The sequence below is a fragment of the Jaculus jaculus genome, chromosome 13 (assembly GCF_020740685.1).
Source record: "Jaculus jaculus isolate mJacJac1 chromosome 13, mJacJac1.mat.Y.cur, whole genome shotgun sequence".
In the NCBI taxonomy this organism is placed as follows: Eukaryota; Metazoa; Chordata; class Mammalia; order Rodentia; family Dipodidae; genus Jaculus; species Jaculus jaculus.
Window position 1 is genome coordinate 50,826,005 of NC_059114.1, and position 11,738 is coordinate 50,837,742.

At 40.7% G+C, this 11,738-nt stretch overlaps 1 non-coding gene across 1 annotated transcript; it reads right to left on the minus strand.

The window, feature by feature from the left end:
- Positions 1-2,251: 2,251 nt before the first annotated feature.
- Positions 2,252-2,456, minus strand: LOC123454350. Its single transcript, XR_006633320.1, has one exon. It is a non-coding gene; the product is annotated as a small nucleolar RNA SNORA73 family (small nucleolar RNA).
- Positions 2,457-11,738: the final 9,282 nt, after the last annotated feature.

Below are 11,738 nucleotides of genomic sequence, written 5' to 3' on the forward strand. Positions count from 1 at the left end.
ACCTATGTGGCTTTTAGTCATTTGGAACTGGTTTTATTACACAGAGAAAGCCAGGTTAGAGAAAAAGCTTGTATTTACTGTGAAGTGCAGAAGCAAAAGTGAAAATGCTCTGTGAACCAGCAGAGGGGGTCCCTGAACTGGTGGCCACTGGGATCTTCTGGACCAGGAGCTTAGGAAATATACTAAGGGTGGGTCTGTCCTTGGATCACATGGAAACTAGGAATCAAGTTTGAATGACTTAATTGGGCAAGCTTAGGTATGCATGCATGCTCGTGCGAGCATGTGTGCATGTGAGTGTGTGTGTGTGTGACTTTGATTGATGGATGGATTCAGGAGAAGAGCACAGACTCAGAGAGAGTCTTCCAGAAAGTCCCAAGTCAGGTGCTTCATGGCATCTGGTCAGACAGAGTCTGCCACGATTGGCAATGTTGTTTTTCTCAGACTCTTGTTTTTCTTATCTGTTCATCCTTGCTATCACATAACCATCTGCAAGTCTTCTTATTTTTCTCCCCCAGTATTCTTGACTTCACTGTTTTGACCTAGACGTTCACTTTAAGTGGTACATCCCCAAGACAAGGATAAAAGGCAAAACTGTTGCCAAAGAGCTGCTGAGTTGTAACCAAGTCACAAAGCAAGAGTACCGACTCTCAGTGGCCCTTGCCTAATTACTGAGTGGGTTTCTTCCTGCAGCTATCACTTACAGCAGCATGAATGAGTCAAAAGCAGCTGCATTACCAAAAAGCCCACGTAGCCTGTGAGATGATCCACGCTGCATTCCTGGAGGCGCCCTCACGTCAACAGTTCAGTTGACCAGAGCATCTCCTCTCCTAGCCAATTGTTGCCACTTAACATGATCTTGTGGGCGGGAGGTTATGAATCTTGTAAATTTCAGGAGTCTCCCTCCCCCCCCACTCCCCCCCACCCACCCCTACCCCCGGCATTGAATCCCTTCTTCTTTTCAGCTAGTCCCTCTTCTATTTTGATTCGTTATTTTTTTTTCCTGCCTATTACGCAGGTCTTCTGTGGGTAGCATCAGCCACTTTGTGTCTGGAAGAGAACTCCCCGTCTTCCGTTGGTGCGTCCATGCTTTGGGGCCGCCTTTTCCACAGTTGTTCCTGAGCCTCGGAGGGTGTGATAGAGAGGTCATCCTTAGTGCTGAACACTTCACTGTCTCTTCTCAGCACGCTGATGAGTTCATGCTTCCCAAGTCTTAATGAGCCTCATTCCAAGAAAGAATAAACAGCACTTTACAAATAGAAACCTTAACTTATATTCGACATTGCTTGAAAGTGGCCCACAAATCTATCACTGGCTGGATATACTCACAGACTATTCATTCATGGTAGTTGATGAAAGGCCACTTACCAACATCAGGCAAAGCAAATGAGACATATACGCTTACCCTACATTTCTCATTTCTTGGTGGAAGAACAATATTTAGGCTTTCCTTACATTTGTTTAATTGCTGCTCAGACTTTCTCTAAAATTATTAAAATTGATCAATTTATGATCAATCCCTTTAAGTAAAAGTGTAAAGCCTATAAGATTTGTTTTTTTTTTTTTTTTTTTTTTTTACATTTCTTTTCTCTATAATCCAGGTGCTCTTGACTTATTGTTAATCAATTTTTACTAAATATTCTAAGTCTTAGTAGCAGTTGTATGTTGTGTTGTGCTTGTCTTATTTGGCTTGACATGATCAAGTAAAGTTCAGGCGAGTCAGCATAAAGCTTCTACTGACAGCACAAGTTCAAAGTTCAGGCAAACCTGGGAAAATGCTGATGTGCATCAAGAGGATTTTGTTTTTCCCAGAAGGAGTAGTGGATTTGTTTGAAGGGACATACTATACTTTAACAAGCTCTATGGAGTCAAGTGTAAGATCTCAACAGCATGCTTGTAGGCAATAGAGGCAGGGAGAAAACAGAGGAATTTGTTAATTTTCCTGAAACTCAGAAATAAAGGGTAACAAGAGGGCAAAAGCAACCTAAAGTTGACCACCGAAAGAAATGTTTTAAATGGAAATTTAAGAAAATATTATTTATTTATTTACAAGGAGAGAGAGAGAAAGAGAAAGAGAGAGAGAGTGGGTGCACCAGGGTCCCTTGCTGCTGCAAGCTGCAAACTCTAGATGATGTGCCACTTTGTGCATTTGGCTTTACATGGGTACTGGGGAATCAAACTCTGGTTGTTAGGCTTTGCAGGCAAACACCTTAATTGTTGAGCCACCTCTCCAGTCCCTAGGAATTTTTTTTAACAATGTTTCCTGCACGGTTTGTGTCCTCAGTCATCATCAGCAGGACTCTGAGAAGTTGTAGGAATCTGCAGATGCAGACTCAAAAGCCCAGCGTTACCTCCAACATTGTGGAAAGGGACTGTACATCATGGGGTGGATCCCTGTGCTTCCCTGTGCCACATGGACAGAATCCAGCGAGAGTGACCTCCTGAGATATCCATGTTAGACCCTAGAAATTGTTTAATGGAGGAATATCTTCTGAAAAGTCAACGTAGAGCAACAAAAACTATTACAACATTCACTCTTCACTATATATTACTTCAGCATAAATAGTACAATGTGTACATGCCAGTTTAAATTTCAACTCTGGAAGTAGACTGTTGCAGTCAGGTTCACATTGCTGGTAGAAATCACCCAAGAGCAGCTTGCGGGAAAAAGAGGTTTATTTTGGCTTATAGGCTTGAGAGGGAAAGTCCATGATGGCAGGGAAGAACTATGGCATAAACAGAGGGTGGACACCACCTCTTGGCCAACATCAGGTGGACAACAGGAATAGGCCAAACACTAGCAAGGGGGAGCTGGCTATAATACCCATAAGCCTGTCTTCAACAATACACTGTCTCCTGGAGGTATTAATTCCCAAATCTCTATCAGCTGGGAACCTAGCATTCAGGAGACCTAAGTTTGTAGGGAACATCTGAATCCAACCACCACATAGACTATCGACCCAATAATATGCTGTCCACAGTAGTCAACCAGCTTGCACATGCCACTAACTGTCCAAGTCTCCATGTCATCTATGGCTTTTTTACAATATATATGCACATATATGTGTCACTATGTATAAACACATATATACATGCATTTTCCATACTCTAGTGCACTTCTTTATATATGTGTCTACTTTTAAGGTTCTTGGGATCATGATCCCAATAGGGTCCCAGTAGGGTCAAAGTATATGTGCTTGCAAGCTTAATTATTATTCTGGTGTCTGGTATGCAGCATGGATAATCATAAGGATTCCTAAATAAATGATTCAACTAATTTTGGATGAATGCCTTTTGATGTTTGTTTTTAATATGTATATGTATGTATGTATGTATAAAAAGCAGAGGTGCATAAATATAAGTAAAGTTAAAATCAAGATAAGAAACTAGGATGGATGTACTTGGATCACAGTTCTCATAGAAAGCTCACCCTCAAGCCTGCTCCATATTTGATAAGAAGGGAGAATTAATGGCCACTCCAAGTTTCTCTTCAACAACAAGAAGGACAATGACAACAAAAGAGTGGGATAAGCCCAAGAGCAAAGCCTGGAGTTGCTATGGACTAAATACAGACCAGACATGGAGGAGGCAGGTTTGTGTTAGATCCTTGGACTTTTAGAGGCTCTTATGACTCAGAAGTGTTTCTACCTTGGCTACCCCTCAATTAGATGCCAAGAAACATGGTGAGGGAAATTCTCCACTAAGCTTAGAATAAATACAATGATTATGTTGCTTTTATAGTTCTCAAAATAGCTAGATATCACAATGCCAACTTGAATTGAAAAAATTAGTCTTTAACTAAAGTAGTATGTCATAATTATACTTCTCTAATATTATATTAATGCAAGATAAAAATCTATAATACTTGGGTGGATAAATACATTATTTTAGGCAATCATTCAAAAGCCTCAAAATCAAACAATGGTTTCATCTGGGCATTAATATTGTAAATGCTACACAGCAAATATTGCTCATTTTGGGGTGTTTAGACTGTTATCAAGAGAAGAATACAATGCTTTTGTACTTTTGTCAAAAATTTTGGATGCATTTTTTTAATGTTATCACATGGAGACTGGTAAAGGTTTATACTAAATTTTGGATCTATTCCGGCACATTGCAGGTTACTTTCATTATTTGTCCTTTTTAAAAATCATATAATCAGGTACAATAATTTTATCTTTCACTTTATATGAATAATAATTTAAAGTGAACTGAATAATTTTAATTTACTACAATTTCTTAGGGTTCTCTTTAAGTTGATAAAGATTGAAAATGTACAGTTTTTTGGAGAGATGGCTTAGCAGTTAAGGTATTTGCCTGCAAAGCCAAGGAACCCTGGTTCGATTCTCCAGGATCCATGTAAACCAGATGCACAAGGGGGCACATGCATCTGGAGTTCATTTGCAGTGGCTGGGGGCCCTGGTGCACCCATTCCTTCTCTCTCTGTCTCTGCCTCTTTTTCTTTCTCTCAAATAATAAAATATATTAAAACAAAACAAAAAAATTATAAAAAAAGAAAATATACAGTTTTATTCTTACATAGGTGAACTTCAAGCTTAGGCTAATAGCTTCCAATTATTTCTTGGGATATGGTCAATAAAAGTGCTGGTATTGGGCTGGAGAGATGGCATAGCATTAAGGTGCTTGCTTGCAAAGCCTAAAGACCAGGTTCAATTTCTCAGTACCTATGTATGCACAAGGTGGCACAGGCATTGGCGTTTGTTTGCAGTGGCTGGATGCTCTGGCATGCCCATTCTCTCTTTCTATCTGCCTCTTTCTCTCCAATAAATAAATAAATAAATATTTTTTTAAAGTGCTGGTATTGACATCTCTATACTTGAGTTTAAAGCCATACTTTCTTACATTGATTCTTGGAGCTGAGGAGATGGCTCAGGTGTTAAAGGACCTTGCTTGCAAAGCCTATTGGCATGAGTTCAATTCCACAGTCACATGTAAAGCCAAATGCAAAAATGGTTCAGGCATCTAGAACTTATTTGCAGTAGCAAGGGGCCCTAGTACATCCATACTCTCTCTCTCAAATAAATTAATAAAAAATTTAAAGCTATTATTTCTTGTACAAACGATTTAGAACCTGAGTTGAAGTCATCTAGCTAGGTCTTACAATGGACACATGTCAGAAACATGTAGGATACTATTTATATTCTCCTGATCCTTCTGCCTCTGCCTCTTCAGCAATTTTCTACTGGGGTGTAAACCAACACAGCCTGCCTATTTATATCCTCTACAGTGGTGGTAGAGAGAGAAAGTGCATGCAAAATACATGCTTACATTTCATTCAGCACAATATCAGTTAAACTAACAAAAATTCAAGATAAAATTCTTTAAAAACATTTTATTTATTTTGTCACTTTTTATTGACAACCTCTATAAATATAGATAATATACCATGATCATAATCCCGTTCACTCCCTTTCCGTTCCCCCTCCAGAATGTCCCATCCTCTAACACCTTCCTTTTTTCCAGCTAGTCTCCTATTTCGATGTCATCATTTTTGCACTCCTATTATGCAGGTCTTGTGTAGTAAGTTTCAGACACTGTGAGGTCATGAATATCAAAGCCACTTTGTAACTGGAAGACAATATTGTAAGTATTCCTCCACTTCCTTGGGCTCTGACATTCTTTTGGCCACCGTTTCCACAATGGTCTCCCCTACCCTTGCAAGGCTGCGGTAGAGCTGTATCACTTAGTGCTGAACACTCCTCGGTTATTCTCAGCACTTTGGTGAGGTTTAATTTTTCCCTTTGGAAAGAGAAGATTCTCTAACCAAAAGTGAGATTAGCCTTAATATATGGGTAGAAGCGTAAATATTTTGAGGGTAGTTTGGTGGCCAATTATATGCACTTAACCAGGTACAATAGTAGTTTCCCTGCTAGGATTTATGATCACCCCATGCATAGTTTTTTTTTTTTTTTTTTTCCCCTGAGGTAGGGTCTCACTGTGATCCAGGCTGACCTGGAATTAACTATGTAGTCTCAGGGTGGCCTTGAACTCACAACAATCCTCCTACCTCTGCCACCCGAGTGCTGGGATTAAAGGCGTACGTCACCATGCCCAGCTAGCCATAGGCTTTTGATTAGGTTTTCAATACCAGTCATGAAATCTCTCCTGTGCAATGGACCTCAAGTCCAATCAGAGAGCAGTTAGTTTCCCCCATAACAGACGTGCCCCATTACACCAGTTGGCACACTTAGCCTGGCTGACAAACTATAAAACTCACAGAGCCCACTGCTGGCTAACACCATTAGCTTTTCTCCCCAAACAGGCTGCATGGCTCTTTCCAGCATCCTGACAGCTACTCAGCAGAGAGGAAGCTTCCTGCTGAGCTTCAGCCCAAACATGTGATGTCCTCAGAAATAGGCTCTTATCAGCTATTTTTGGTGGACAACCAAGAGCCTTGCCAATAGTTTATAACATTTTGGAGCACCAGGGTTCTCTTTGATCAACAACTCACTGGATGGTATCCCAACCGTGGTACTGAAAATTTTCTAATGATAATCTATCTATCCCTCAGGGTACTTCTGTCTAAACTATCTTTAAAAAAAAAACATATATATTATTTAGTTAGAGAAGAAGTAAGTTTCCATATGGCTTATTCATGACATCTTTAATTTTGATTAACCCTTCTCCCACTGCCTCCTCTCCTTCATGCCCTACCTTGACCCCACATAGAACATTTTACCCCCCCAATATTCTGCTCCTTCACTTACCTATTCTCCCTTCCTATACAGATTCCTTAGACACCCTCCTCCCAAGCCCTTCAGTCTCCCTTCCTCACAGCACCTTTCCAGTTTCCTGGCCTGCACTACTGACTTTTACTCCAACTCACAAATAAATCTAAACATTTGAAGCTAGCATCCACATAAGAAAGAAAACATTTGGTCTTTGACATTCCAAGTCAAAGGTAAAATTCTTGAATGAACACAGATGTTTTTCTCCCCTACCTGTTAGGGTGTTTCAGATGATTATAACAAGAGTTGCAAGTTGGAGTTGGACAAAGAAAAATGTTACAATTGTTCTAGAAAATCTGAAATTCTGCCCAGTCTTTCTTACAGCAAATATGTGGGAATAAATATGGATCTTTCTAAATACATTAGGTGTGGTACTAGATTGCTAGGGAAAAGCAGCTTTTTAATTTTTAACTCAGAATTTTTCTAAATTGTAGGTGGCTGATATATTAAGGCAATGTAAAATACGTTATACATTTTTATTACAAAGCTACTCATAAAAGTTCTGTCAACTAGTTAGCTAGACGAATTTCTTTTATTGAACTAAGAATGTGATTTAAGTGTATTTTTGGCTTTTTATTGATAATATCCATACATGTTCATAATGTGTCCCGACCCTTATCCCCTCACAACCTTCTTTTGTCCCCACTTTCCTATCCCCTCTCCACTGAACCTCGTCATCTTTACAACTAATCTCTTTTTATTTTGATGTCATCATTACCCCCCTCATATTATGCAGGTCTTGTGTAGATAGTGACAGCCACTCTGAAATAATGACCATTAATGACTTTTCTCCCCCAGAAGGCTTCATAGAACTTTCTAGCATGATGACAGCTAGTCAACACGGAGAAAAAGGAATGCGGTTTTATACTGCACGGTGTTTGTAATGGTACGGATTATGTAAATGCCAAGGTTGTGAGGCCTGTCCTTAGGTGTTGTTAAAGCTGTACCTTGTACATTGCCAGGCAGAGGGTTTGGTTCATGGCCTACTTGCATGACGGGTGCTTTCTTCTGCTCTACATGGCGTTTGTTTGTTTTTGACAGAGAAAGAGGGAGAGAGAGAGAAAGAATAGGTGTGCCAGGGTCTCCAGCCACTGCAGATGAACTCCAGACATGTGCGTTGCCTGGTACATCTGGCTAACGTGGGTCCTGGGGAATCTAACCTGGATCCTTTGGCTTTGCAGCAAGTGCCTTAACTGCTAAACCATCCCTCCAATCCCTACATGACATTTTACTGATAAATTTTCAAACACAGGACAACAGTACACAAGAAATCTCAGCAATTTTGAATGACTGATGACAGGCTGATGTGCAAAGCACAGGAAAGCAACTCCACATCACACTATGTCCTGGAAGTTGTATTGGAGAGGCAGACATTTACTGTCCTAATGGAGGTCACACAGGGCCTGAACTTAAGCAAGTACTAAGGATGAAATGAGAGTAGAGTGGAAACTAGAAGAATTAATTTAAAATTTCTCCACAAAATAGAGGAAAGCCTTGTCAATTAGACAGAATAATATTGGTATTCTTACTATTTTATTGTGGTAAAATATACATCACCATGTTCTATCTAATTATTCTGAAGTGAACAATTCAGTGGCATTAAGTTCATTGTTATGCAACCATCACCGCTGTCCATCTGTAGAACTGCTTGTGCACAACTGAACCTTTGTGCCCATTAAATGGTACCTTCCCTCCCCACTCCTCTGAGGCTCGGCATCCAGCAGTGTACTTTCCATTCCTACGAATTTGAACACTTGAAGCACTTCATGTAAGTAGAAACATGTGCTGTCCATATTTTTTTTGTGCCTGGTTTATTTCACTTACCATAATGTTCTGAAGGTTTATCTGAAGGTTCCTAGTTTCGTGTACCGAAATTTCCTTCCTTTTGGATCACAGTATTGCCAAGTTACCATGAATCTACTGGACTGCAACTCATCCCAAGTTGAAGAGGATCTGTACGTAAACTCAAAATAAACAAAGGTACATTAAAAAGAAAGCAACTGTATAATTGACCTGATGCTCAGGAGGGTGATACCTTAAAAGGAAGGAATGTAAGAAAAGGCTTTGGGATGGGAGTGATGGATGGAACATGCAGTAATTTTTTAGCAGCTTATAGCAGTTTGTTCCAGACTTAAAAGTAAGAAACCAACCCAATAAGTAAAGTAAACCAGGCTTATCACATATCATCATGAACTTTAAACTATGACTAGTCCACTTTCATGCACCTGAGGTCAATAAAAGAAAAAAAAAACCATTTATGATATGTAGAAGAAAAGTGGTGACAGAACTTGGAGGGCAAGATGGCTTTGCTATGTTTCTTATTACTGGTTAAGACTTGAGAGTGATTTTTATGCTGAGGGGGAAGAGTTTGTAATGAGAAAGTGAGAACAAAACTGGAGACATAGATAAGAAAAAGAACTGGAATACCAAGTCATGCTTGAGGAAAGCTGGACCCAGAGCACTGCTGAGAGAAGCCAGTGAGGGATGTTCCATTTTACTCTGTTGAGAGAGGCAGAGAGACAGAGAGAAGAGGAGGAGGAGGAGAAAGGAAGAAGAAGAAGAAAAAAAAAAAAAAAGAAGAGGGAGAGGAAGAAGAAGGACTACTGGTAGGCTATTCAGAGAAGAAGGGAGAGGTATGGAATGGCAGGCTTGCCAGGGAAAGTGCCCAGAATTTTCAGGAGTTCGCATTTTACGAGTCATGTTTCCTTTTTAAAGTGGAGGCTAAGGTCGTTTTTGGAGTGAGAGGATTGCAGTGTGTAGGAAGTTCAGGGAGAACTGTGCATGGTTACATGGCGGTGGCCAGGAACCTGGCTCAGCCAACAAAGACATTTAAGCTTGGCTCCTGGCCCCAGAGAGCAGCCTGAAGGTAAACAGGTTTAGACATTTCTAGTGCGATTGTAATTCTACTCCTTTTTCATCAACCCTTTCCTTTTCTTCTCCCTCCTTAATGATCTCAAGTTTTACTTAAAGTACTTCTCCAGAAGGACTGTATTTAACCTGGCATTGGTCATTTCCGCTTCTAGGACAGTCACGCATAGCTGAGTGAATAGGAATCTAAGGCTGCTGAAGCTTGTTCCGGGCACCCAGATTAGACCGTGCACAGCACACGGCCAGGTGGCTGTGTAAGAAGATGCCATCTCGAATCCAAGTTTATTTATTTTTATTTTTGGTTTTTCAAGGTAAGTTTTTACTCTAGCCCAGGCTGACCTAGAATTCACTGTATTCTCAGGGTGGCCTCTAACTCACAGCAGTCCTCCTGCCTCTGCCTCCCAAGTGCTGGAATTAAAGGCATGCTCCACCACGCCTGGCTTTTTAGTTTTGAGGCAAGATCTCACTCTAGCCCAGGCTTACCTGGAGCTAACTCTGTAGGCCAGGCTGGCCTTGAACTCACAGAGATCCTACTACCTCAGATTGCTGGGTGCTGGGACTAAAGGTGTATACTACCACACCCGGCCTCAAAGATGAGCTTCTTAGAAGAAGCCTACCACATTATTGTTCTTTATGTTGTGAAGTTTGAGGAGCAAAACTGGAGAAACGTTTCGAGCTACAATGGAGACACCCACTTTGTGTCAGAGTACAGTTCTCTGGTTTCAGAAGGCTGTAATGTAATTGTGCATGTGTTTTCATCATCTGTGCTCTGTAACTCTTATGCAGATGGACTTTTACATTGGTCAATATTTTAATTTTTCAACAAAGAAAGCATGAGCCAGGAAAGGTGAGTATGCTGGCAGGAAAGAAGATAGAGTGGATACAACGAACAAACACAACATGGAGAGAGGACGGAGAGTTACTAGGAAACAGGAAATAAGTTAAAAACACTTGCATTGGGAAACATATGTTATGGCATTGACATGGTCTAAAACTATAGGGAGAGAATTGGGAGGTTTATTTGCATGGGTCATATGGGGATTAATTATGATACCTGACTGTGGAAGTAACCAATATGGAGTAAATATGATAAACATGACAAGGTAAGGCCGGGTGTGGTGGTTCACGCCTTTAATCCCAGCACTTGGGAGGCAGAGGTAGGAGGATCGCCATGAGTTCAAGGCCACCCTGAGACTACAGAGTTAATTCCAGGTCAGCCTGGACCAGAATGAGACCCTACCTTGAAAAACCAGAAAAAAAAAAACAAAAACAAAAAAAAACAAAAAAAGAAACATGACAAAGTGAGCATGAACAAACAGGGGCTTCTGCAAGCTACAAAATCAACTAGCGGGGTGAGGTGTGCACAATCTATGAAACAGTGGCACATCGACTGTTGGAGTAATCACCTGCTCTCAGACTGACTATGAGGCCGGCTCAGTTTGAGGGATTGCATACTTCCACTGTTCTTTCGTTAAGAAAAGAGGGCATGCCCATTAGAAAGGCTTTGAAAGGACTATGTTTATTCTTCTTTGACCCATGCTAATCTCACCTTTGGTTAAACAATCTGCTTTTTAGAAATGGCAGCAAGTACCTGGAAAAATCAAGGTCCATCAATATGACAAGAAAAGCCAGCTTCGTAGTACAATATAAGTCATCTCTAATCACATCTGCCAGGGCTCAGAAGACTACAAAGGAAGTGGTGATTTAGATAAATATGAGTGTTGCTCGCACTGCTAGGCTGACTACTCCTGCTAGGGAGATGGTGGTAGACGCCGAGGAGATTATGAGGAGATTCAAAACTCACCAAAGCAGAAATTCAGGGGACGCAGAGAGCTCAATACTAAATGAAACTTATAGTATGCCCACCAAGGTTCCAGGAGCATTGTGGAAGAGGACACGGAAAAATTCTGAGAGCTACAGACAGAGAAGGTGTATCGTGATACGTTGTCCCCTCACTCCACTGAAACTGACTTGTATATTCGTGACTCCAAAGCGAATACCAGTAACTTCACTGAGGAGGCCCTTGGTGAAATGGGATCTGGGGAGTAGGGATATGAGTGTCTAGCCCAGTGGGAATATGATCAAAATGCAAGTTGATCATACTGGAAAGTTCAAAATAATAAA